General features: G+C 36.8%; 1 pseudogene; it reads right to left on the reverse strand.

The window, feature by feature from the left end:
• Positions 1–4479: 4479 nt before the first annotated feature.
• The window catches only part of LOC141559641 (surfeit locus protein 6 pseudogene), a 76524-nt pseudogene continuing 56669 nt past the window's right edge, over positions 4480–24334 (reverse strand).

Genomic DNA, 24334 nt, shown 5'->3' on the forward strand with positions numbered 1-24334 from the left:
AGAAGGTAGGTAGGAAGAGAACCAGAAGAGAAAGTGGTACCCTAAAAACCTAGAGAGAAAAGACTATCAAGGACAGAGTGATCCAAAGGTGTCAAAGGCTGAAGTTACTTCAGGGAGAATAAAGATAGAGAAAAGGCCATTGGATTTGGCATCTAAGAGATCATTAATACTTTTTGAAGTACTAATGTAGTTTTAGAGAAATGATAAATTCAAAAACTAGATTGTAAGGAATTAAAAAGAGAGCAAGAGGAAAGAAATTGAAGAAACCTATTATAATAGGCTTCTGCAAGTTTAGCATAGACTTCTAACTTGCCTCCAATGCATAGATTATTTCTGAAACTTTTCTTAACTTATATTTATAATTAAGGCATATTTTAATACCTGAGAAGTCCAAGCCTCCAAAAACATTTAGTGATTCTTGATGAAATGATTTCTTCCATGTATATTGCCTAACTTGTAGAAATGACTCTTGAAGATCATAAAAGAGGGAAAAGGATCCACATTGCAAAAATGTTTGTGGCAACTTTTTTTGTAGTGGCAAAGAACTGGAAATTGAGTGGATGCTATCAGTTGTAGAATGGTTGAATAAATTATGATATATGAACATTATGGAGATGGAAAGCCTCAGCATCACAGGGAAACTTCTGCCAATCTTAAGGTAAGGGTTACCATTCCTTCTAAAAGACACCATGAAACCCTTGCCAAGAATATCAGCTGAGCCAGAAGTTGGATGAAATGTAGACTCTGGTCAGTAGTGTTTGGCAATGATCTGTGGAACAGGTTACAGCTTACATCATCTGGAAGCAGTCAGTAGCACAGTGTCCAATGGCAACTATGAGACAAAGGATCTAGAAAAGTGGGAAAATGCCTGAAGCCTTAAAGCATTCCAAGTATGAATTGGCCCTCTTCACATATGCCACATGTTTAGATATTTCCCATACATGTGTCCCTCTTCTCATGACCTCTATATGTCTTTTTTTTTTTTTTTTTTTTTTTGCTGACACTGGGTGTGGAGAGTGTTCTCCAGGATTGGAGTGGACAGAAATGTTTTTTCCCTTATTGTCTTATTTTTTAATTGTCATTTTAGTATTTCCTTTTGTTTAGATCTAATTGTGTTCTGTGACTATTTTAGGTAGACCCACTGGTGGAGACTTATTTGTTAGAGTATCAGAGATGTGAATTCTTGGAGTATCTTGAACATGAGGTAGGCAAACCTCTCTGGAACCCCATCAATGTGAATTGGGAACTGACTCCTAATGGGAAGCTATGTATATCAAATAAAAAATAATTTTTGAGGGGGTGGGGACCAGAAAAGATCTTGTATAGGAAAAGTTATTTGAATTGAATGCTGAAGGAAATTAAACATCTGAAGAAGTAGAGGAGAGAAGGGAGGACGTTCTAGGTATAGGACACACAAGTCAGAGACGGTAGGATAGAGAGATATAGAATTCGGAATAACTAGGAGTCCAGTTTATCTAAAATATGGAATTTGTGATGGGTAGAATTGTGAAATAAATTTGGAGATAATAGATTGAAATCATACTAAAGAGAACAGTAAATGTCAAGGCTAAGGAGATTGTGTTTTATTCTATAGCTCCTAGAGAACTACTGAGGTGTTTAAGCAAGTGATTGGTCAGGCATGGGCCCTAAGAAGATGATTGACATTTGGATAAGATAAACTAGAACAGATAGAGACTTTTAAAGGAAGGAAGAGCAATTAGGAGATTATGACAATAGTCCTGGCAGGCAAGAATTGATGAATCTCTGAACCAGAGCAATGGAAGAAAGGGAAGAGAAGTACATGGACCTAAATGATGTCACAAAGGTAAAATTAAAAGGTTTTGGTGCTAAATGTTGAGATGAGAGTAAGGATATAGCATAAGTGGCTATGAAATTTTGAGTCTGGATCACTGGGAAGATATTGTCAAATTAAAAATGAAGAGGCTTCAAGAATTTCTCCCGTTCAAAATCCAGTGAGATCATAATAGATCTAGAGTCTCAATTATTGCTCTTGGTAATAACACAAAATCCCTCATCTCAAACAGTTTTGCAAATAGACTTTTGCCTTTTTGCCCTGAGAAAATAATGATTGAAATGAGATGATTCAGGCCAGTTCCAATGATCTTGTGATGAAGAGAGCCATCTACACCCAGAAAGAGGACTGTAGGAACTGAGTATGGATCACAACAGAACATTTTCACTCTTTTTGTTGTTTTTTTCTTTCTCATTTTCTTTTCACTTTTTGATCTGATTTTTCTTGTGCAGAAAGATAGTTGTATAAATATATGTGCATATATTGGATTTAACATATATTTTTACCATGTTTAATATATATTGGATTACTTGCCATCTAGGGGGAGGGGATTGGGGAAAGAGGAGAAACATTGGAACACAAGGTTTTGCAAGGGTCAATGTTGAAAAATTATCCATGCATATGTTGTAAAAATAAAAAGCTTTAATAAAAAAAGAAAATAATGGTTGATTTCAGTCAAATAAAACAAAGTGTTGATATTGTTTATTTTTAATATCTGTGCATCTTACCGGAATCAGAATAAACAAACATTAATGAGACATAGATAAGAAAGAGAGAGAGAGAGAGAGAGAGAGAGAGAGAGAGACAGAGAGAGAGACAGAGACAGAGAGAGAGAGAGACAGAGAGACAGAGAGAGAGAGAGAGACAGAGAGAGACAGAGAGAGACAGAGAGAGACAGAGAGAGAGAGAGACAGAGACAGAGAGAGAGACAGAGAGAGAGAGAGACAGAGAGAGAGAGACAGAGAGAGAGACAGAGAGACAGAGAGAGACAGAGAGAGACAGAGAGAGACAGAGAGAGAGAGAGAGAGAGAGAGAGAGAGAGAGAGAGAGAGAGAGAGAGAGAGAGAGAGAGAGAGAGAGAGAGAGAAACTTCATAGAATATACAGGGTATCCCAAAAGTCTCAGGGCAATTTTGCCTGAGACTTGTGGGATATCCTTTATATCATGTGTGACATTTTGTAGGCTAAGATTAAAAAAAAAAAATCTATAGCAGTTCTGGGAAGGAAGAAATCAGCGTATGCAGGAACAATCTGAAAGTGTCCATCAGGGAGGTGCTGACATGTGCTGAGTCTCGAAAGATCTGAAGAATTAGAGAGAAGGATGTTCTTTTTTCTTCCCCATGGAACACATTATATGTGTCCCTAGATCTATGGTTCAGGTGCATGGGAAACTGCTTTCACTTCTTTTTGGTTTGACATTTACAATCTTAGAGACGCCTAGAAAATTGAAGGGTTAAAAGATTTGGCTGAGAACACAGGTAGAATGTGTTAAGGCAAGTCTTCTGGCGTTGAGGTCAGTACTGTCTACATTCTGTCACAATGTCTTTTGGAACAGTATTTTGCAGCGAATAATAGCTGACATTTATATGTAATTTTATGTATAGAAGGAATTTTACTTACATCATAGTTTTTACAATAACCCCGTGAAGTAACACTCTTACGTGTTATTATCACCATTTTACAGATGAGCACATTAAGGCTTAGAGAACGACTGACTTGCCCATGGCTACACAGCTAAGTATTAAGGCACAGTCAGGATTAATGAGAGCTCAGGACTTCTGGCTCCAAACCAGATGTTCTCTCCATACCACAGTGCCCTTGCTCTAATATCTTGCTCGGTGATCCAGTGTCTTTGGAGTGTTTTCCCCCTTGCTGAATCCGTCCCTAGCGCTAGGTTAATTTTCTCTCCTCAAGCCTTCGCTTAACATTCCCTTTATTTTCCTGGTCTCAGGTTCCTCACCAGCAAAATGGGGACGAGGGATCTGGGCTAGCCGATCTCCACTATCCCTTTCAGCTTTGCCTCGCCACGTTTAGATGATCTCTTTACTCACTAGATAGATTCCAATGGCGAAAAAAACGTTCCAGGAAGCCTTGTGTCCGGAGAGGAACAGTTCTAGGAATCACTCTATAATGCTGGGAAATGAGCTTTTCCCGCGCTGAGTTGTTCCAGGAAATAGTTTCCCGGAGGCAAGAGTTGGGGAAAGAATACTGTGGTACAGTGCACGCAGTAGCGAGGCCTTTTCCCTCTGCTCCCGCCCAGACCCGAGTCCTTTAAGTCTTCATTCGGTTCTCCAAGCCCTGGGTTTCGGTTCCTCCGCAGCCCTTTGGGATCACCGCAAAGTCCCCTGAAGGGGGATGGCGACGGAGCGTGTGCGTGCCTGTCGGGGCTTACCCAGCTCGACTGTCTGGCTGCTCGCTGGTAGTCTGCCCGCTGGGCTGAGCACGGATGATCGTCTCGATTTCATCATTTGGTGGCTGAGGCTTATGATTCAGCCTGTGTGCGTGTATAAATAACCACTGAAAATGGACCTACGTCCTCGTCCAAGGACACCCGAGGCCCGGCCACGGTGCCTCGCGCACCCTGGAACCGCTACAGGCTCGTTCTCCCCCCTGCAGCGGGGAAAACGCATCCTGTTTACTTCGTCTCTCATTGTGCCGGGGGAACAATCACCAGAGTAGGAATTTCCTACCTGCCACCGGGCAGGCTCGACTGTTAGAAGCTGTGATTGGCTCTGCTGAGAGAAACTGGACTGACCCGACGGGAAAACCCCTAAGGCCCTTGTTTTCTGGCTTCTGAAAGGGTGGGCGGCTTGGGTTCCATGCGGGGCACGGAAGTGAGAACGTATTCAGAATAACCTGTAGCGGCTCTAGGAAGGAAGGTGATCGGGTTGCATAAGCACAGCAGAGCCAGGCGGCACTCAGCGGGAGTCCTCCGGGTAAACAAAAGTCTCTGGTATCAGAGGGTGAGTCATAGCGCTCTGTACTGCCACGGTAAAGTAATCCCGCACATCCTATGGCGGGATTACTCGGCTTCTAGAATGGCCCAGGGATGGAGGGGTAGAGTCTTCCTTTTTAAACGGCGTCCGAAACAGCTCTTTTCCACTCCCACCGCCTTTCCTTCCGGAGAGGGGAAGTCCTCGGGATTTGGTGGTAGTGGTGGAGTGTGCTTTTGCGTATGTTTCTTTCTCCCATCAGAAATGGCTAAAAGTATTGAAGAAGAAATGTATGCAAACGTACCCAGACTGGTAGCCTTAAGTGTGAAAAGAGAGTAAAAGGGCAGCAATCCCCGTGAGCAATTAGCTAATAAGCATTTTTGTGACTCCCGCAGTGCACGCACTCACCGGGCCTTCCTTTGCTGATTGGACTGATTTGGTGCGTGGACTGGTCTGCTCTGAATATAGGACTGTTATTTTCTAGTAGCACAGGAATAAACATTCAGAGAGAAGAAGAAAATAAAGACTCTTTGGCTGCCCCTATCAGAAGAGAGCAAGTGTAAAATGGTGGAACAAGCCCTCCTAGTGGAACCAGAAAAAAAAAAAAAAAAAAGACTAATCCTGAAACTGCAATTAACCACCTGGCTACCTATAGACCAAGGTGATTCAACTTTGGACCATTGCCTCAACTGAAGCAAGTTTAACTAGCTGATTCCGAAAATCTGTGTGGCTTTATCATAGTACATGCATGTCAGAATAACAAGATTATTGTTGTTATTCTGCAAAACAAATAGGTTATGGGGTAGCTAGGTGGCGCAGTGGATAGAGCACCAGCCCTGAATTCAGGAGGACCCCAGTACAAATCTGGTCTCAGAGACTTAACACTTCCTAGCTGTGTGTGACTCTGGGCAAGTCACTTAACCTCAGCCTCAGGAAAAAAAAAAAAAAACCCAAAAAAAACAAATAGGTTACTAATTAATAGATTCACAGTAGATTACTAGATTACATTGCTTCCCCAGTTTAAGGCATCCAACAAAAGAAGCAAAATTTAGACTCCACATAGAATGTATTCTTTTACTAAGTTTATCACAAAAATGACAACTGGAACAAGCCTAGGGAGACCAAATTTTATTGGTTTTAGGGTTTTCCATGGGTAATCTAAAGCTGAAGGCTGGGAGTGTACTTTAGGCACCAGCTGGGAACACCTGCATTCATTTGGTTTTCAAAGCCTTAATATTTAAGGTTATGAGGATACAGCTCTGCAGTAGTATGGGAAAGGCAGTGTCTGATGTTAAAGTTCATCAGCATGCAGTTATTAAACATCTCTTCTGTTCCAGGTATTCTGCTAAATACTAGGGATACAAAGAAAGGCAAAACAAACCAACAACAACAGCAGCAACAACAACAACAACAACAAAAACAGCCCATGCCTTCAAAAAGCATACATTCTGAAGGGGGAGACAGACTAGGGGTATGTGTGTGGGTGGGTGTGGGTGTGTGTGTGTATATAAAAATAGGAAAGAGTCAGGTTATGAAGAACCTTAAATGCCAAACATGTTTGGTACTAGCATTAGTGGGGCAGCTAGGTAGCACAATGGAAAAGTTGAAAGCAGAAACTAGCTTTGGGTGGAAAGCTAGAGAGAGAGGTGTCTTGATTGGAGCTAGATTTCCAGGGTGAAGATTGTAATTTCCATAGGCATTGATTTATGTACTCAGTGCCCTTCTGGGTCACTGTGAACTGTCTGTAAATTTTCCTTTTTTCTTTCTGATTTTGCTTATTAACATAAAATCTGACTGATATATTGCAAATAGCATGTTTGTCCGAGTAGAGTTGGCAACATCTTTTCAAGACACCTCAAAAGAGATTTTCTCAGGATTTGATCCAAGAAGCAGAAAAATCCCCCAGAGGTGATCTAGAAACTGAAATTCGTGAGCGTATGAACAATATATATGTTTGTGCGGTTTATATGTATACACATATATTACTTTAGAGAGCAACATGACATTATAGATAGAGAGCTTGGCTTGGAGTCATAAAGACATGCATTTAAATCCTTCCTTTAACAAACACTAGTTGTATAGTCAAGAGTAGTCACTTAACTATTCAATATTTCCAGAGTAATTCTTTTGACTCCATCTATCATTTTTACCACTATACTATATTTTCTCTCATGTATATATACATATATGCATGCATATATAGATATAAAATGTATATATATATATATATACACACACATACACACACACACACACACACACACACACACACACACACACACATATATATATATATATATATATATATATATATATATACACACACACACACACACACATAAATACCACATGCATATTGGTGGAGAAAGGCCATTGGATTTTATTTCAGTTTTAATATAAAAGACAATATTTACTGAGTACTATCTTTGGTGCAGCAGTGCATATGGGATATGTGTGCTAAATACTACTCGGCCACTATTTATATATTGCCTTATAATTTTAAAATTATTTGGTTTGAAAATAATCGTCAAGCATATGTGTCTCAAATCCCCAAATTACTGGTTAGTAAAGATATTCAAATACCAATAAGAGTTATATTAAGTAGGATTTGATAAAGTCTCTCAGATGATACTTCTGATCTCTGTCTTGACGTGGTCTCTGCTGGGCTAACAGAATGCTTTGGAACTGAGAGTATTCAGCACGGTGGCGAAAGGAATGCTGCAGAATATAGCCTACAACTGGCCACAATGCACCAGAGGCAGGCTTTATTATGAGAGCAAAAAGAACAACTACAGCTTTCTGGGACACTCCCCAGCTCCTGCTTCTCAAAGATCACATAATTTCCTAATTTATGTCTCTGAAAGTAGCAAATACTCAATGAAAGAAAAAACATCACTATTCTTATTTGGTGTGAGTCAGTCAGAAACAAATTTCTCGAAACCCCTCCTATTTTTGTGGAATCTATCTAACACAAGCTATTTTCTACTGACAATTTATAGAGCTGAGACAGACACAATTTTATAGAAAGATTAAACTAAGGAACTAAAGTTTTGGCTTGAGTTTTTTTGTTTATTTGTTTTTTTAAATAACCTATAAAGAACAAATCGAATAACTTGGACAGACAGAATTATTTTCCTAAACCTATTCAATGAGGTCAAGGATAGAAAAAAAAAAATACTGCTTTTAATTGGATATTCAAAGGGGCTCTGGCCTTGGCCTTTTAACTACCCCAATTCTGTTGTCAAGGAGATCAGTATTCTTCCCTGTGCTTTGACTTAGCTTCTATTTAGAAATGGTTTAGATCTTGGTTACAAAGATTTCAGACTAGGGACACTGTCGTAATATTAAATATTAATATTTTATCACACAAATAGAGGCTCTAGAGCTATATGCTTCCACACTTTTCAATAGCAACAGTTTCTGGTTTTAGTGAAGACTAGTCTCTTGATTCTCTCCTGTGCATACCAGACTTCCTAGCCTAGGTTGGAAACAGGGCAGATCAAAGTTCCTATGTCAATCATCATTGGGATTAGATTGTGAGTAGCCACCCATCTTCTAGCCCAGGTGAGAGAGGGAGATCTAGGATCAAGAACAAAACACATCCCTAATAACCAAAAACATAAGAACAGAACCTAAGAAAATTGAATTTCCCATCTGTAATAAGAAGTGATTAAACGAGGTGATTTCCAAGGCCCCTTCTGGCTCTCATAATCTATTAATTTATGGATTTCTGAAGACGGACATTGAAAGGAGATATCAAGGAATGTCAACAACACACTTAACTGCCAGCTGTGTACTGGAGCTAGCTCCAACTGCTTACCACATTGGCTCTAGGCTTAATGCCACCACTATTGACTCAGCACACTGCAGCTCAGAACTCCTGAGCTCAAGAGATTCAATAATCTCAGCTTTCCCCAGTAGCAGGGTTACTTGGACCTGGATCTCATTCCCAGATAGCTTCACAGCCAGGTTCTAACTACTGGACAAGCTATGACATTCAGGTGACCACAGACTTACCATTCTCTCAAGGAACCCTCAAAAATAAAGTGATTGCCTATTGTGAATTTTGAGAGCAGTTTCGTATAAGACTGAATTATTTTGAGCTTTGAAAGGATGAAGAAAAAATCATCTAGCAGATAAAACTTAGAGGGAAAGAAATAATGTGGATAGACACTAAAGTCCTTTAGATAGCATGTAAATTGGCTAAGAAAAAAAGTGGAAATGTACATTTGTCCCAGGAATTTGCTTGAAATTGGGTGAATCACAAATGTGTGGATCAGAAAATTTTTTGTTATATTACTATGGTGAAGAGCTCCATGGGACAATAAGGAAAAAGAGCTTCTGGGTAGAAAAGGAATATTGATCAAGCCAAGCTTAGGTTAAGGTATAGATAAGTTGATCAAGGAAGTTAGATGTCACATGGTCTACAACTACTTAAATTTCTAAGTACCAATTATTATTTATCTTGATGGATTATTCCTGGTTTTTATTTACTTTCCCCCCTTATATGTATGTTCTTAGAAACATACTCATATGGGCTAATGTATATAGGGGTAGGGGACAAAAAGGAAAGAGGAAAATAGACATTGGCTCCCTCATAATGGCATAATGGCAGAACTAAAAAAAAAATCTATCATATATCAGTAAGAAGTTAAAAAATATGATAAAATGCCAGGCAAACCAATCATAAACGCATTGGCTGACAACTGAAGGGTCAAGGTAATCAATGCAACAGATGACTGCTTTCATAGAGCCAAATATATTCAGGAAATCAGAACGTTCAAGAATTTTGTTGCTTAGAAATCAATGAAAATTTAAAAAAGAATGAAAGATAAAAGTCCTGGCAAGGAACTGGAAATGGAGGAAAAATCATCAGTTGAGAAATGGCTGAATAAATTATGGTATATGAATAAAATGGAATATTATTGATCTATAAGAAATGATGAGAAGACTTATTTCAAAATAGCCTGGAAAGATTTACATGAACAGATGCTAAGTGAAGTCAACAGAACCAAGAGACCATTGTACACCATAACAAGATTATGTGATGATCAACTGTGGTGGATGTGGTTCTTTTCAACAATGAGGTGATTCAAGGCAATTCCAATAGATTTGTGATGGAAAGGGTTATTTGCATCCAGAGAGAGAACTATGGAGACTAATGTGGATGAAAGCATAGTATTTTCGTTGTTTTTTGTTTGTTTTTTTCTTTCTTGTGTTTTTTTCCCTTTTGAACTAATTTTTCTTGCACAACTACAAATACGGAAATATGTTTTAAAAGGATTGTGAATATTTAGACTATATCAGTCTTGGAGCCTAAAGAACTCCCAACTGGTTCTAAGAGAAAGAACTAAGACCCAAACAAAACCTAGGACTAGACATGAGTCCTTTATGGTTGCATCATATGTGTCCTCTGAATGAAAGATATTAACCAAAGTTAGAAAATGTAGAGTGTGATGTTATATTCACATTTGCTTGATTCTTATATGGTTAATTTTGTTGCATTAATTAATTAATCCTTCTCCCTCCATTGGGTTTTTTCTTTTTTTCTACAAATATGATCATCTTCCCTATGCTAATAAAAACTTTATAAGCGCTACTATAGCTCAAGCTATCATCTTTTCTCTCTTCTCTCCCAACAGCAAACATTTATTGAGAGCCTTCTATGTCCTGGGCAATGAGCATACAGAATTTGAAAAAGAAACAACATATAAGTAAATATAAAATATATGCCAGATAAGTGCAAAGTAATGGGATGGGGCACTAGCAATTGAGAAGATTAAGAAAGTCCTAATATTGCCATATTGTGGCATTTGAGCTGAGCTTTGAAGAAGAGGCAGAAGTGAGGTGACATTATTTCAGGCCTGGTGGACAGCTTAAGCACTGAGGAGAGAAAATGAAAGCACAAGCAACCCTAAGTAGGTCAATATGACTGGAAGTTTTGGCTTTAATTTCTGGAAAGAATAGTATAGGTCAAAGGATAAAAATAGTTTTCAAGGGAAGTACAAATGATTAACAACTACAACTATCAACAAATCTGTTTCTAAATCACTGAAAATAAGAGAAATGTGAGTTAAAACTATTCTGAGGTTTCCTATAACCACTACTAAATTGGTCAAGATGACCAAAAAAAAAAAAATCAAAACAATTAACGTTGGAGGGGCTATGGGCAGACACAGGAACACACTATTGATGTAGCTGTAAATTGGTCCAACTGTTCTGGGGGGAAAAAGGGAATTGTGACAAAATTACTTCTAGTATATGGCTCTCTAAAGACTGCCAGATGGTTCAATGGGTAGAACATTGTGCTTGGAGGAAGAAGATCTGAGTTCAAATCATTAGCTATATAACACTAGACAAGTCACATAACCTTTGTTTGCCTAATCCACAGGTGAAGGAAATGGCAAACCATTCCAATATCTTTGCCAAGAAGACCCCATATGGGGTCAGGTAGAGTTGAATACGACTCAATGACTGAATAATAGATATACCCCATTGTATATATAACAGATAAGTTAGCAATGAAACGAAAGGTCCTGCATAGAGCAAAATATTCATGGCAGTATTCTTTTGGGGGCAAAAAATCCCCCCAAACTAATAATAATGAAGAATGGTTGAACAAATTGTGTTTAATAAGGTAATGAAATATTTTTGTGCTAGAAGAAGTTCAGTTGAATATAAGCTTGAGGAATGTTTTTGTCTTCTATTCCTAACACCTAGCACAGGGTCTATCACATAGTAAAGCTTAGTAAATTTTTATTGAACTGAATTCTTGTTGAAATTAAGGAATTCAGAAGAATATATGTCTTGGTGCATGATGGGGAAAGGATAGAGTCTACTTTGAAACATGGACTATATAGATAGAAATAACATGATATAAAACTATAAAGTTAAGGTTATGATAGTTTCTGGAAGGTCTTGAATGACAAGCTGGAGTCTGAATTTTTTTTGGCAAGTAATAAGACACCACTGAAAGTTTTTGAACAGAATGATAATCTCTAGATTTAAATATAAGAAAGATTATTCTGGTAATTATATGAAAGATAGACTGGAAGGGACATAGGGTAGAGATGGAAAGGCCAATTAGAAGGCTATTAATAATTAGGGTTTTACTAGGGCTGTGAGAAGAAGAAATTGATATAAGATATGCTTTGGAGCTGGAACCATAATCCTAATTTTGAGCTCAATGCAATCAATTAGATATGAGAGGTGAAGATGCAAGAGTCAAAAATAACCCCAAAGATAACTCAAAATATGGGATACTGGGTGAAAGTGAAGTTATAAATACAAATAATGAATTGAGAATGAGGAATAAGTTTAAGGGGGAAATAAACTAGATTCTAGACCTATTGATTTTGAAGTATTGGTGGTACATCTGGATGGATATGTCCTGTAAACATGTGAAGAACTATTGATAGAAATCTACAATGTCTCTCACAGATAATTTTTCTTCTCCTTTCTGTTCATGCTACCATACTGTGGCTCCAACTCTCTTGGCTTTGTTCATTGCAACAGCTTTCCAATTTTCCTTAATCTATTCCATTTTCAATTCATTCTGTTCACGAATGGTAGATATAGTTTATTGTCAGATCTTGTCCTTCTCCTGCTAAAAGTCCCTCAATTGTTCCTTAGTGGCATCAGAACATAATCTATTTAAGATTCTCCATCAGCTTTATCTCCCACTATTCTCCACCCAAAATACATATCTCACTATTGGCCAATGAACTTAAAACTTATCATCTTTTCCTTTGCTCATTCTGTTTTCTCTGCCCTTAATATCCTCTTCATACTTATTGAGATCCTAACCATTCTTCAAGCCCTAACTTAAATGTAACAATTCCTTCTTTAATGATTCCCTGCTCCAAACTCAATGTTATATCTCTTCTGAATCCCTCAGTACTATTATTGGAACTTATGACATTTTGCTTTGTATTATAGCTATTCATGTATTTGCCTTATTTTCCCTATTAGATTGCAATCTTTCTGACTCCAGAAACTATGATATCTTTTTCATATCTATATCCTCTACATAGTATCTCACATATAGTAGGCAACCAGTATATATTATTTAATGGGAATAAATGAATTAATGCTACTTACTACTTTGGGGAAATCAGTTTCTCTGATCCTTAATTTCCTCATCTATAAAGTGTGTGCATGTGTGTGTGAGTGTATGTGCATGTACATGAGTATATGCCTGTGTTTCAATAAAATTATCTCCAAGCCCGTTTCTGCCTCTAAATCCTACAATCCTATGAAAGAAAAAAAAATTGAATGTATGAATGAGTAGCTAAGAATTCAGTAGAATAAGCTGTGGAGTGTGGATGAGTCACACTAAATTTTTTTCAATTCATGCCTGGGGAATTGAGGAGGCAGAAGAATGATAGTGGGGAGTAAAATGGAATGGATATCCAACTAATTCTTTATCTTATTATTTGATTTTATCATTGCTTTTTTAAAAGGGAAAAGTATTTGCCTATGCAAAGATTCATTGAAATGTACCCACAATCTTGGAAATGTAACCCTGGATGTGAAACAGAGTGTGAATGTGGCAAGTTTGTTCCTTTACTGATAGTATGGTGTGACATCTACCTGAGACCTTTTTTTGGTTTAGTCACAATCATAATTAACATTCTGGTGGACCTTGAGGTGAGTTTCATAAACAAACAAACAAACAAACAAAAAACTATGTTGGGAAAACTTCACAAAATCCATCCTAAGTAAGTCACATGAAAATCACTTCCAGAATAAATGATTTAGAAATAAGGCTGGAAATCATAAGCAAATGGGAAGAACATGGGAAAATGTATTTGTCAGATCTATGGATAAGGGAAGAGTTTAAGATAAATAAGAAATAGAAGTGATTATAGGAAACAAAAAAGACCATTTTAATTATAGGAAATTAAAAAGCTTTTGCACAAACAAAACTAGTGTCTCCAAAATAAGAAAGAAAACAAAAAACTGAGAAAAAAAATTGTAGCAAATTTTCTAATAAAAGCCTCATTTCTCAAATATAGTGAGAATTGAGTCAAATTTATATATTAAAAAAAGAGCCCTCCCCATTTGATAAATGTTCAAAAGATATAAACAAGCAGTTTTTAGAAGAAAAACTCAAAGCTATCAACAGTCACATGAAAAATTGCTATAAATTATGCTGATTAGAGAAATGGAAATTAAAACAATTCTGAGAAATACTTCAGATCTATCATATTGGCTAACATGATAGGAAAGGAAAATTATAAATGCTGGAAAGGATGTAGGAAAATTGGGATACATACATTGTTGGGGGGAATTGTAAACTATTCCAATCATTCTAGAGAGCAATTTGGAATTATGCCCAAAGATCTATAAAAATTGTGCATAAGCTTTGACCCAGCAATGCCATTACTAGACCTATATCCCAAATAGATCAAAGAAAAGGGGAAAAGGCCTATTAATATAAAAATATTTGCAGCAATTCTTTTTTTTTTGTAGTAGCAAAGAATTGGAAATTGAGGGAATGTCCATCAGTTCAGGAATGACTAAACAAGTTGTGGTATATGACTATGATCAAATGCTGTTTTATTATAATAAATGATGAACAGTATAGTTTCAGAAAAAATAGGAAGGCATTCATGCGGAGTAAATTGAATAAAACTAGTAAAACATTGTACAGAATAACAACAATAATATAAGGATGATCAACTGTAAAAGACTTAGTTACAATGATTAGAACAATGATTCAAGACAATTCCAAAAGACTTATATTCTCTCTTTTTTTTATTTTATAATTATAAAATTTTTGACAGTACATATGCATGAGTAATTTTTTAATAACATTATCCCTTGTATTCATTTTTCCAAATTATCCCCTCCCTTCCTCTACTCCCTCCCCTAGATGACAGCCAATCCCATACATTTTACCTCTGTTACAATATAACCTAGATACAGTATATGTGTGCAAATCCCATTTTCTTATTGCACGTTAAGTATTAGATTCCGAAGGTGTAAGTAACCTGGGTAGACAGACAGTAGTGCTAACAATTTACATTCACTTCCCAGTGTTCCTTCTCTGGGTGTAGTTGTTACTGTCCATCATTGATCAACTGGAAGTGAGTTGGATCTTCTTTATGTTGAAGATATCCACTTCCATCAGAATACATCTTCATACAACATTGAAGTGTACAGTGATCTTCTGGTTCTATTCATTTCACTCAGCATCAGTTGATGTAAGTCTCTCCAAGCCTCTCTGTATTCCTCCTGCTGGTCATTTCTTACAGAGCAATAATATTCCATAACCTTCATATACCATTTGCCCAACCATTCTCCAATTGATGGACATCCATTCATTTTCCAGTTTCTAGTCACTACAGAAAGAGCTGCCACAAACATTTTGGCACATACGGGTCCCTTTCCCTTCTTTAGTATTTCCTTGGGATATAAGCCCAGTAGTAGTACAGCTGGGTCAAAGGGTATGCACAGTTTGATAACTTTTTGGGCATAGTTCCAAATTGTTCTCCAGAATGGTTGGATTTTTTTCACAACTCCACCAACAATGTATCAGTGTCCCAGTTTTCCCACATCCCCTCCAACATTCGTCATTATTTGTTCCTGTCATCTTAGCCAATCTGACAGGTGTGTAATGGTATCTCAGAGTTGTCTTAATTTGCATTTCTCTGATCAGTAAGATTTATATTCTCAAAGATAACTGATGAACTCTGAATATAGATTGAAGCATACTTTTTAACTTTGTTTTTGAAATTTTGTTTCTATTTTCTTTTGCAACAGGACTAACATAGAAATATATCTTTGTCATAACCTTACATATATAATCAAAATCAAATTGCTTGCCTTCTCAAAGAAAAGGGAAAGGCAGAAGGGAGGGAGAAAATTTGAAATTGATTGAAAAAATTTATATATATCTGGGAAATATTTAATAAACAACAATTTTAAAAACATTTTCAAATCAACTTCTGGACAAACTTAGTAGTTAGTAAGTGAAAAAAAAAAAAAAACCAAGAGGACATGTCAAATTCTTTTGTATGACATGGAAAGAGCTCACTTGGGGTGCTACAACACAGGGGAAGAAGATGGGTCCTTTGGGGAGATTCCTATTTTAACCAGTTAATTATTCTTGGTAACTAGGTTTAAAGCTCAGTTGTTTCTATGCTTCTGGATAATGTCAGCATCCTAAAACAAATCCCAGATCACCCTGTCCTAGTTAAGTTCTGTTTACTCAGTCCCAAGATTCTAGGGAGGTATTACCAGAGCTGGGATGAGAAGAAGATAGCATTGATCACTGCCATAGATTAAGGATAAGAGGAAGGACATCTTAGGTACTAAGGATTTTTAAATGTGTCCATAAATTTACTGAGGTTTCATTTGGATGTATTTATTGGTTTGTTTGTTTTTAAGGTGCGCAGTTTCAGGACTGGACTGGGAACAAATGGCTTAGGAATGTCAAGGCAGAGCTCTGGGCACAACTACAAACAGATTAGCTGCTTGTCTTGGCAGGGTGCCCCAAGGGAGGTGCTCATCTAGCAGGACAAATGAATATGTGGATTGGCCCTGACATTCCCAAGTCTATGCTATGAACAAGCTAGCTTCTATTCTAACAGCTGATGCCTTAGGCTTTACCACTGACACCAATGGCATCCAGGGCACCCTGTGTTTATAAAGCTTTATCAACTTGAGGCATAGACTTAATGACCCTGAAGATTGCTCAGTCTTCAAATGAATGTGAGAGCTGGTCCTCAATTCCAGTGGGGTCCACCAAGCTTAAAAACTAGTGTTGGATAGTTTAGTCCATAGGCAGGGAGAAGAAATAAGGGAAGAAGGCTGTGAGTGCTCTCAGGAAAAAAAAAAAAAAATTAAGCATAAATCCCATGGCTCACATTTATGAAGTACTTTACAATTTATGACACAATCTCAAAACAATTCTATGATCATTGGATTTAGAATAAGAGGACATTTATTCAAATTCTGTCTCTAGGACTTATTAACTTTGTAACTGTGAGGATCTCTCTTTTCCACTTTGAGCCTTGATACCCTTATTTGTCTATTAAAGGTGTAAGAACAGAGCTAGAATAAATAGAAGTCAGTTTTTCCACAGTCATATAATGAGCACATAGTCAGAGCCTAGGACCTGAATTCAGGTCTTCTGAGTTTTTCTCTAGGACTTTTTCCACCAGAAGCTGATAATCAAAAGTTCTTGAACCAGGAGAGAGAGAGGGGAAAGATCTTTGGACTAGAAACCAGAAGATCTGGCTTTAGATGTAATATTGATGTTGACTATGTGCTTTGGTAGAACTCATCTCTCTGGGTTTCAGTTTCCATATCTGTAAATAACCTCCAAGTTCTTTTCCAGTTCTCACATTTTATGAGTCTATGCAATTTCCATTGGCATACAACTTCATTTCCTATTCACTTGAATTAACTAAAGGATAACATCTAATAGAGAAGCCTGGGGCTTAGGGGATTTCTTATTTTTTCCTTTCCTCCATTACTAGGAAATGAAGAGAAGGAAAGATAAAGAAAGACTTAGGAGATTGCTCTGTAGTGCAATGGAGAGAGCTTCAAGTCTGTAGTCAGGAGGACCTGAGTTCAAATTCAGCCTCAGACATTTACTACTCTGTGAATCTCTATGATCCTGGGTGAGATATTTAACTTCAAATTGCCTCTAAGGAAAGAATGCACAAACCAAAGGAAAGATGATATGCCAATAAGTTATGTATAGAATAAATAGGAAGTAATAGAGAAAAAGCACTAAAATTAAGAGAAGAGAATTAAGGGAAAGAAGGGAAAGAAGCATGATGAAGAAGATGGGATTTAAACAGAGATGTTAAGAAATAGGGAAAGATAGGAGGCAGAAATGAAGAGAGAGAGCATCCCAGGTATGGATCAGTTGCTACAGATGCCTGGAATTAGAAGTCTTCTGTGAAGAACAATAAGACCAATGTCACTAGATTTAGGAGCATGTGATGTAAAGTACAAGAATCTTGGAAAGGTAAAAATGGGGCTAGGTTGGAATGGTTTCAAATGATAGAGGTTGATTTTTTAAAAAATAATACCTTTTTATTTTTTAAATATATGCAAAGATAGTTTTCAACCTTCACCCCCACAAAACCTTATGTTCCAAATTTTTCTCCTTCCTTTCCCACATTCTCCCTCCCCTAGACAGCAAGTAATCTAATATATGCTAAGCACGTGCAATTCTTCTATAGATATTTCCACAATTATCTTGCTGCACAAGAAAAATCAGATCAAAAAGAAAAAAAAATGAGGAAGAAAATAAAAAGCAAGCAAACAATAACAAAAAATGGCGAAAATACTATTTTGTGATTCACATTCAGTCTTTGCAGTCCTCTTTCTGGGTGCAGATGGCTCTCACAAGTAATAGAGGATTTTGTATTTAATCTTGGAGGTAATAACTGGAGTTTATTGAGTGGGTGTGTACGTGTGTATGTTTGAGGCATTTGACATGGTTGAACCTGTGCTTTGGAAAAAGGATTTTGTCAGTTGAATTAAGAGGCAGGCAGACCAAGTAGCTATTCAGATATGAGGAGAAGACAATCTATACTAGCATGGTGATAGTGTCAGAAAAGAGAAGGGAAATATTCATGAAATGTTACAAGGATGAAATCCATAGACTTTGATAACAGACTAAAGTAAGAGGGTTAGCAAGGATGATACTTAAGTTGAGACTGTGGTGACTAGAGGAATGGTGTTAACCCAACAATAGTAGGGAACTTTACCAAAGGAGAAAGTTTGAAAAGAAAAGATGGTGAGTTCAGCTTAAGATATGTTGCATTTAAGATGCCTGTTGGACAGGTTTGGGTTTGAGATGTGTAATGGGCACTTGGATATGGACCTTGGAGCTCAAAAGAAAGATTAGAGCTGGAGAAATAGATGTGAGAGTCTTTACCATAGAGATGATAATAAATATAGAGGAGCTGATGGGATTACCAAGAAAGAAAGAGAAGAGAACAGGACAGAACCTTGTGTGATATCCAAGGTTAGTGAGTGTGACCTAGATGGATAAAGATTCAACAAAGAAGACTGAAGAATAGCAATCAGATAGGTAGGAGGAGAGCTAGGAAAGAAACTAGAAAGAAGAGAGTGATTAACAGTGTCATAGGATGCAACATGAAAATTGAGAAAAAGCCGTTGAATTTTATAAGTAAGAGGTCATTGGTAATTTAGAAGAGTAGTTTTGGTAGAATGATAAGGTTAGAAGCCAGAGTAAAATTAAGAAGGAAAGGAATAGGAAGCATTTATTATAGATGGCCTTTTCAAGGAGTTTAGCCATGGAAGGCAGGAGAAATTGTTCTTGTTATCTTTTAACTTATACTATAGTTTACACCTTTTTAGTTCAAATATCTTGCAACAAAAAATAAAACTTGAAAGTTTAGCTGCTAAAAAAAAAAAAAAAAGTAAATTTAGCTGTTTAGAGATGATTGGCAAAAGTGTCTGGATAAAAATAACTTTCCTTTTTTGATAACAATAAAACAAATGAGCAATTTTGATGAAAATACATGTAATGCATGCATAATATCCTCAGGGAGTTACCTATCTATCTTTCATTCTTACAGATTAGTTCCCTGAAGCACATTATCCTACAAAAAAAAAAAAAAACCACATATATATATATATATACACATACACATATATATATATTATCAATGGAAAGAATGTGGTGAAATTTTAAGCCCAGTGATTTTTTAAACCCAGGAATATTCATGTGGGGGTATATGTAAAGTAGAGGCAATGGAGATTCTTGTTAAAGGTCTGGAAGTCCTTTCTTTGTAGTCTTAAAACATCTTCTTTTGAGTAAGGTTATCAATGATAGTTGGGTTGCTCAGTTGCCTTCCCAGGAAATATGCTCCTCTCCAAAGTCTGACTCTCTTCTCTGCTGTCAATGGTTGTTCCTTTAATCTGCTTCCTCCTTCTGGTGACTGTCTCTCTGTATCCTGTCTGCCCACCATTCTTCTTTAAATGTAGGGTTTCTTATTGATCCAGTAGCCATTATTCAAATAATGGTTGGAGGTAGGGCAGAATTTTTCTCTTCTCCACACAGAGGTATTCTCCATAGCATTTTTCTACAAGGGAGTTGCAAATTCATTTAGAATCATTTCTTAACTCAAACAAAGAGGAATTTATACATATGTATATAGGGATATATACATATGTAAACATAATTTTAGTTTACATTGAATATAAAATATAGAAAATTCCAGATGCAAGGAGAATTTTAGAGAAAAGTTATCAGTAAAGAAAAGCAAAAAGTTAAAGTCAAGTTGGTTCTCCAAACTGGAACATGATTTTATCCCATTCAGCTCTTCAGTCAGCAGCTGTTGAATGATGCTCTGTTCTCTTCATTGAGCACTGAGCATGGGATGATGCAAGGAGAGATGGAAGTAAGGAAAGGAAAGAGGAAGATAAACTTATTGAGAAGGGCCATCTTTTCATCAGAATCTGGATTAACATAGAAGAAACTCTGGGAGCTCTTGGGAATAACCTCCATAGTCTTAATCAAATATGAAGCAATATCCTCTGCTAAGAAGGGTGGTGATATTGGGAAGGATAGAAGGTTCAGAACATTTATTACAGGGAGTTCCATACAATCAGTGGAGGAGAAATAAAAGCATTATTTGGCTACAGTGAGCCCTAGACATTTAAAAAAAAAAAAAAAAAGGTCCACCCTGGTTCTGACCTACTTTTTCAGGATTATTATGCATTAGTTCCCTTCCATACTCTGTGGTCCAACCATACTGTTCTCCTTATTATCCCTCACATGCTCCATTTCAACTCCACCTCTGTATTTGCCCTGGCTGTCCCCTAATCTTATAATGCACTCCTCTCTTAGGTCTCTGAATTAGGATTTCCTTTCAAGCTTAGCTCATATGGCACCTCTTAAACCAGGTCTTATCAGATACTTCCAACTTCTAGTCCTTTATTGTTCTGTATTTATTTTATTTATTTTTGTTGTATCCAAACTGTTTCCTTTAATAGAATGTAAGTTTCTTGAGAGAAGGGACAATTTCATTTATCTGTGTCCTCAGTGACTTATAGGGCATGGCACATTTTAGGTGCTTAATATTCATTGATTGATTAATTCTACCTTTACAACTTCTTTTCTACCAGTTTCCTTCTCTCAATTCTATTCTAAGACAGGACTGCTTTTTCTACTCATGACCTCTTTTCACCTGAGAAATTTTTATGTGACCCCAGGTATGTAAATATATAAAAAAGATATAAAAACCAAACATTTACTAATAAAAAAAATCATAAAGAAATTTATTTTAAAACAATTATTTGTTACACATTTAATTTTACTATTTATTAAAGACAAAAGAAAAGGTGCATACTAATGAAATGGATATGCTTGTTTATTTTTACATAAAGATTTAAATCCTGGTGGAATATTTGATACCTTTCACTATTGTCAAATTTTCTGCAACTTCCACATTCAATTATGTGACTCCTATATAAGGTCATAGCCCAAAGTTTTAAGAAGTTTTACCAGTACTGTGAAATCCTCAACCTGATCCACTTGCTTCTAATATCTTTTCTTCAATATATCCTCCACACAGGCCCCAGATATATTCCTAAAAAGCAAATCTGGCCATGTCAAACTCTCTCCCCTTCAAGAATTCTTCCATTGCTTCCTTATTGACTCAGAGAAAATATGAAAGACACTAACTGGCATTTGAAACTTTGCATTTTGGCTCCCAGATACTTTTCCAAAGTTATGTCACATTACTCTCCTGTAAGCACTGTCTGCTGTAGTCCAATTGGCTTGTTAGCTGTTCCCTAGATGCACTTCCTTTTCCTCTTTTCTGACTCCATTATGCTAGGGCTAGCTTAAATATTCCCTGAATAATGTGTCATTTCTGTAATTCATTCCCTCTTTGCTTCTGCCACATATAACCTTTAGCTTCTTTCAAAGCCTAACATGGCTGCCAGGATTTCCTGATCCAATTATTAATACTTTCTCTTTTTGGAAATTATTTTATATGACTTCGTATTTTTCTACTTAGTGAGAGCCATGATAAAGTTTCAAAATTGGAGTTAAGGATATTGGGGTTCAAATTCTGTCTCAGACACTTGGTAGCTATGTGCCCTTGGGCAATTCAAATCTCTGAGAGCCTTAGTTTTTCTACATATAAAATGGGAAACATTGGGGCAGCTAGATGGTGCAGTGGATAGAGCACCAGCCCTGAAGTCAAGAGGACCTGAGTTCAAATCTGTCCTCAGACACTTAATACTTCCTAGCTGTGTGACCCTGGGCAAGTCACTTAACCCCAATTGCCTCAGCAAAACAAAACAAAAATAAAATAAAATAAAATGGCAAACATTGAATGAATGAATGACTGGATTAAATGTTGCTGAGTTCCATATAATGGTGGAAGAAGGCAATGGGGGAGTAAATGGAACCATTAATATTGGGGAAAACAGTGCTCAGGAGGGGCCTCTGTAAAATTTGGAAGAATGTGATAAAAGTGCCATTTTCCCAATCCTGTACCCACCATCTGATGGGGCGAATAGAAATTGATCCATTAATCTTGTACAAGAAGCAAGAGATAGTAGCATAAGTCTTGAATTCAGAAGTCAGAAGACATTGGATTGAATATACTTAAGAGTTGTGTAACCTTAGAAAAGCAATTTAACTTCCCTATAACTCAATTTATTCATCTGAAACAAAAAGGGGCAAATGATATTTAAATCATAAGCCTTAAATGTAAGCATGAGTTATTATTTCCACTGGAAAGAGATGACTTGCTTTCCCCTCAAGTCTTTGTCTAATAACATCACAGTGAGACAGATTATTCAACCTGAGTTTTGGAGGTCAATCAACTTTTTCTTTATTCTACCCTCATTCCCATCAGGGCTAATATGCTTCTGGGCAGCTGCATTGGGATATGACTGGGTCCCTGATGAAGTCTGTCTCTGTTAGTACCAGGTGGAGGAATTAACAGCTGAGTGGTTAAAGAATACCTTTGTTCTATAAGAGCTCAATTTTAAGATCTATAAAACATGCAGGACACACAGATGTGCAGTGAAAAACTAAAAGTTGAAATGCACCTTGGTTTATTAGACATCTGCAAACATAATATTAATAACACCTGTAGCTCCCAGGGCTGTTGCCTGCAGCCAGTAGCAAATTTATGTTTCTTACTTTTCTATCAACAATCTGGTCATTCACAAAAAGAGTTACTTTCTGCTTTTGGTGTTCTGATTTTATTAATTTTGTTAATAGGCAATTGAAATTAAATTAAAAAAAAAAAACTTTAGGAGGCAATTGAGGGTAGTTAAGTGTCTTGCCCAGAGTCTCTCCATTGAGCGATATAAATTTGACATCTTGCTATATCAGTAGTCTACCTTGAGTAGAAGAAGACAGCAGAAAGGGGATATATTATGGGAAATTTATACTGGTCCCCACTATTATAGAATCATACACTCAGTCAGAGATTCAGATTTGGGAGAAATTAGATATTATCTATTCCAATCCCATGATTTACAGATAAAGAAAATGGGATCCAAGGGCTGAAGTGACATACTCATGGTCACACAGGTTGCTCTTTCTCTGTCTCTTCCTTCTTTTCTTCTCAAATGCCATTGAGACCAACCATGATTCTAAAGGAGTGATGATGAGACATGATAGAGAGGTGATAGATTTAAGTGCAAAACGAGGCATTTTGGGATCTAGCTATTAAAGAAATCTATTTTGCTTGATTATGCCCACTTGTTTCAAGGCTTTTGTTTCTTTTTCTTATTGTGGTAAGGGGCAGAGGAAATGAAGAAAAAAAACACTAGTTAATTTTTTAAAATTAGTTAAAAAGAAAATACAAGTAAAATAAAGTGCTACTCAGGTCAACCATGATTAACAGGAAAAGGATGGGAGGGGAGGGAAAAAGCATTTATTTAATGCCTTTAGAGATTTTATTTTAATTAATCCTTATAATAATCCTATGGGGTGTGTTCTATTATCCACATTTTGCAATTGAGGAGACTAAGACAGAGGTTAAATGGCTTACCCACAACTATACATCTATATAAACTTGAAGCCAGATTTGAATTCAGGTTTTCCTGACTTCAAGCCCAACACTCTAGTCACTGGTTTACCCAGCTGCCCCAGGAATGAAGAATGCTATTTACCTCCCAAAAGAGAATGACTCAATTTGCAAAGGAGAAAAACATTTTTAGGTATCAACAATTTGGGAGTTTGTTTTGCTTTATCATGCATATTTGTTGGGATTTTCCTTTTCATAGGGGTGGACAAGATGGAACAGAAAGAAAATAAATGCTTATTTGTTGAAAATGAAATAAAATCTATTTTTTAATGCCATTGAAAAACATGATTTTCAGTTGCATAATCTGTTAATCTTCTTGATATCCAATTGTGCATTTTATTTTCCACACTGCTGGACCACCAGATTTACAGACTCCATGGCATAGAGGGCATGATTTTGAAATTCCCCCCCTGAGGCTTATCTAGAATTTTTCTACCAATCTATCAGGCCATACTTCCAGGATTGTACCCCACTTATCTTCTTGGAATTTCCTGGCCACTACAAACTATCCACACACATACCTCTATCTCTTGACCT

The sequence above is a fragment of the Sminthopsis crassicaudata genome, chromosome 3 (genome assembly GCF_048593235.1).
Source record: "Sminthopsis crassicaudata isolate SCR6 chromosome 3, ASM4859323v1, whole genome shotgun sequence".
In the NCBI taxonomy this organism is placed as follows: Eukaryota; Metazoa; Chordata; class Mammalia; order Dasyuromorphia; family Dasyuridae; genus Sminthopsis; species Sminthopsis crassicaudata.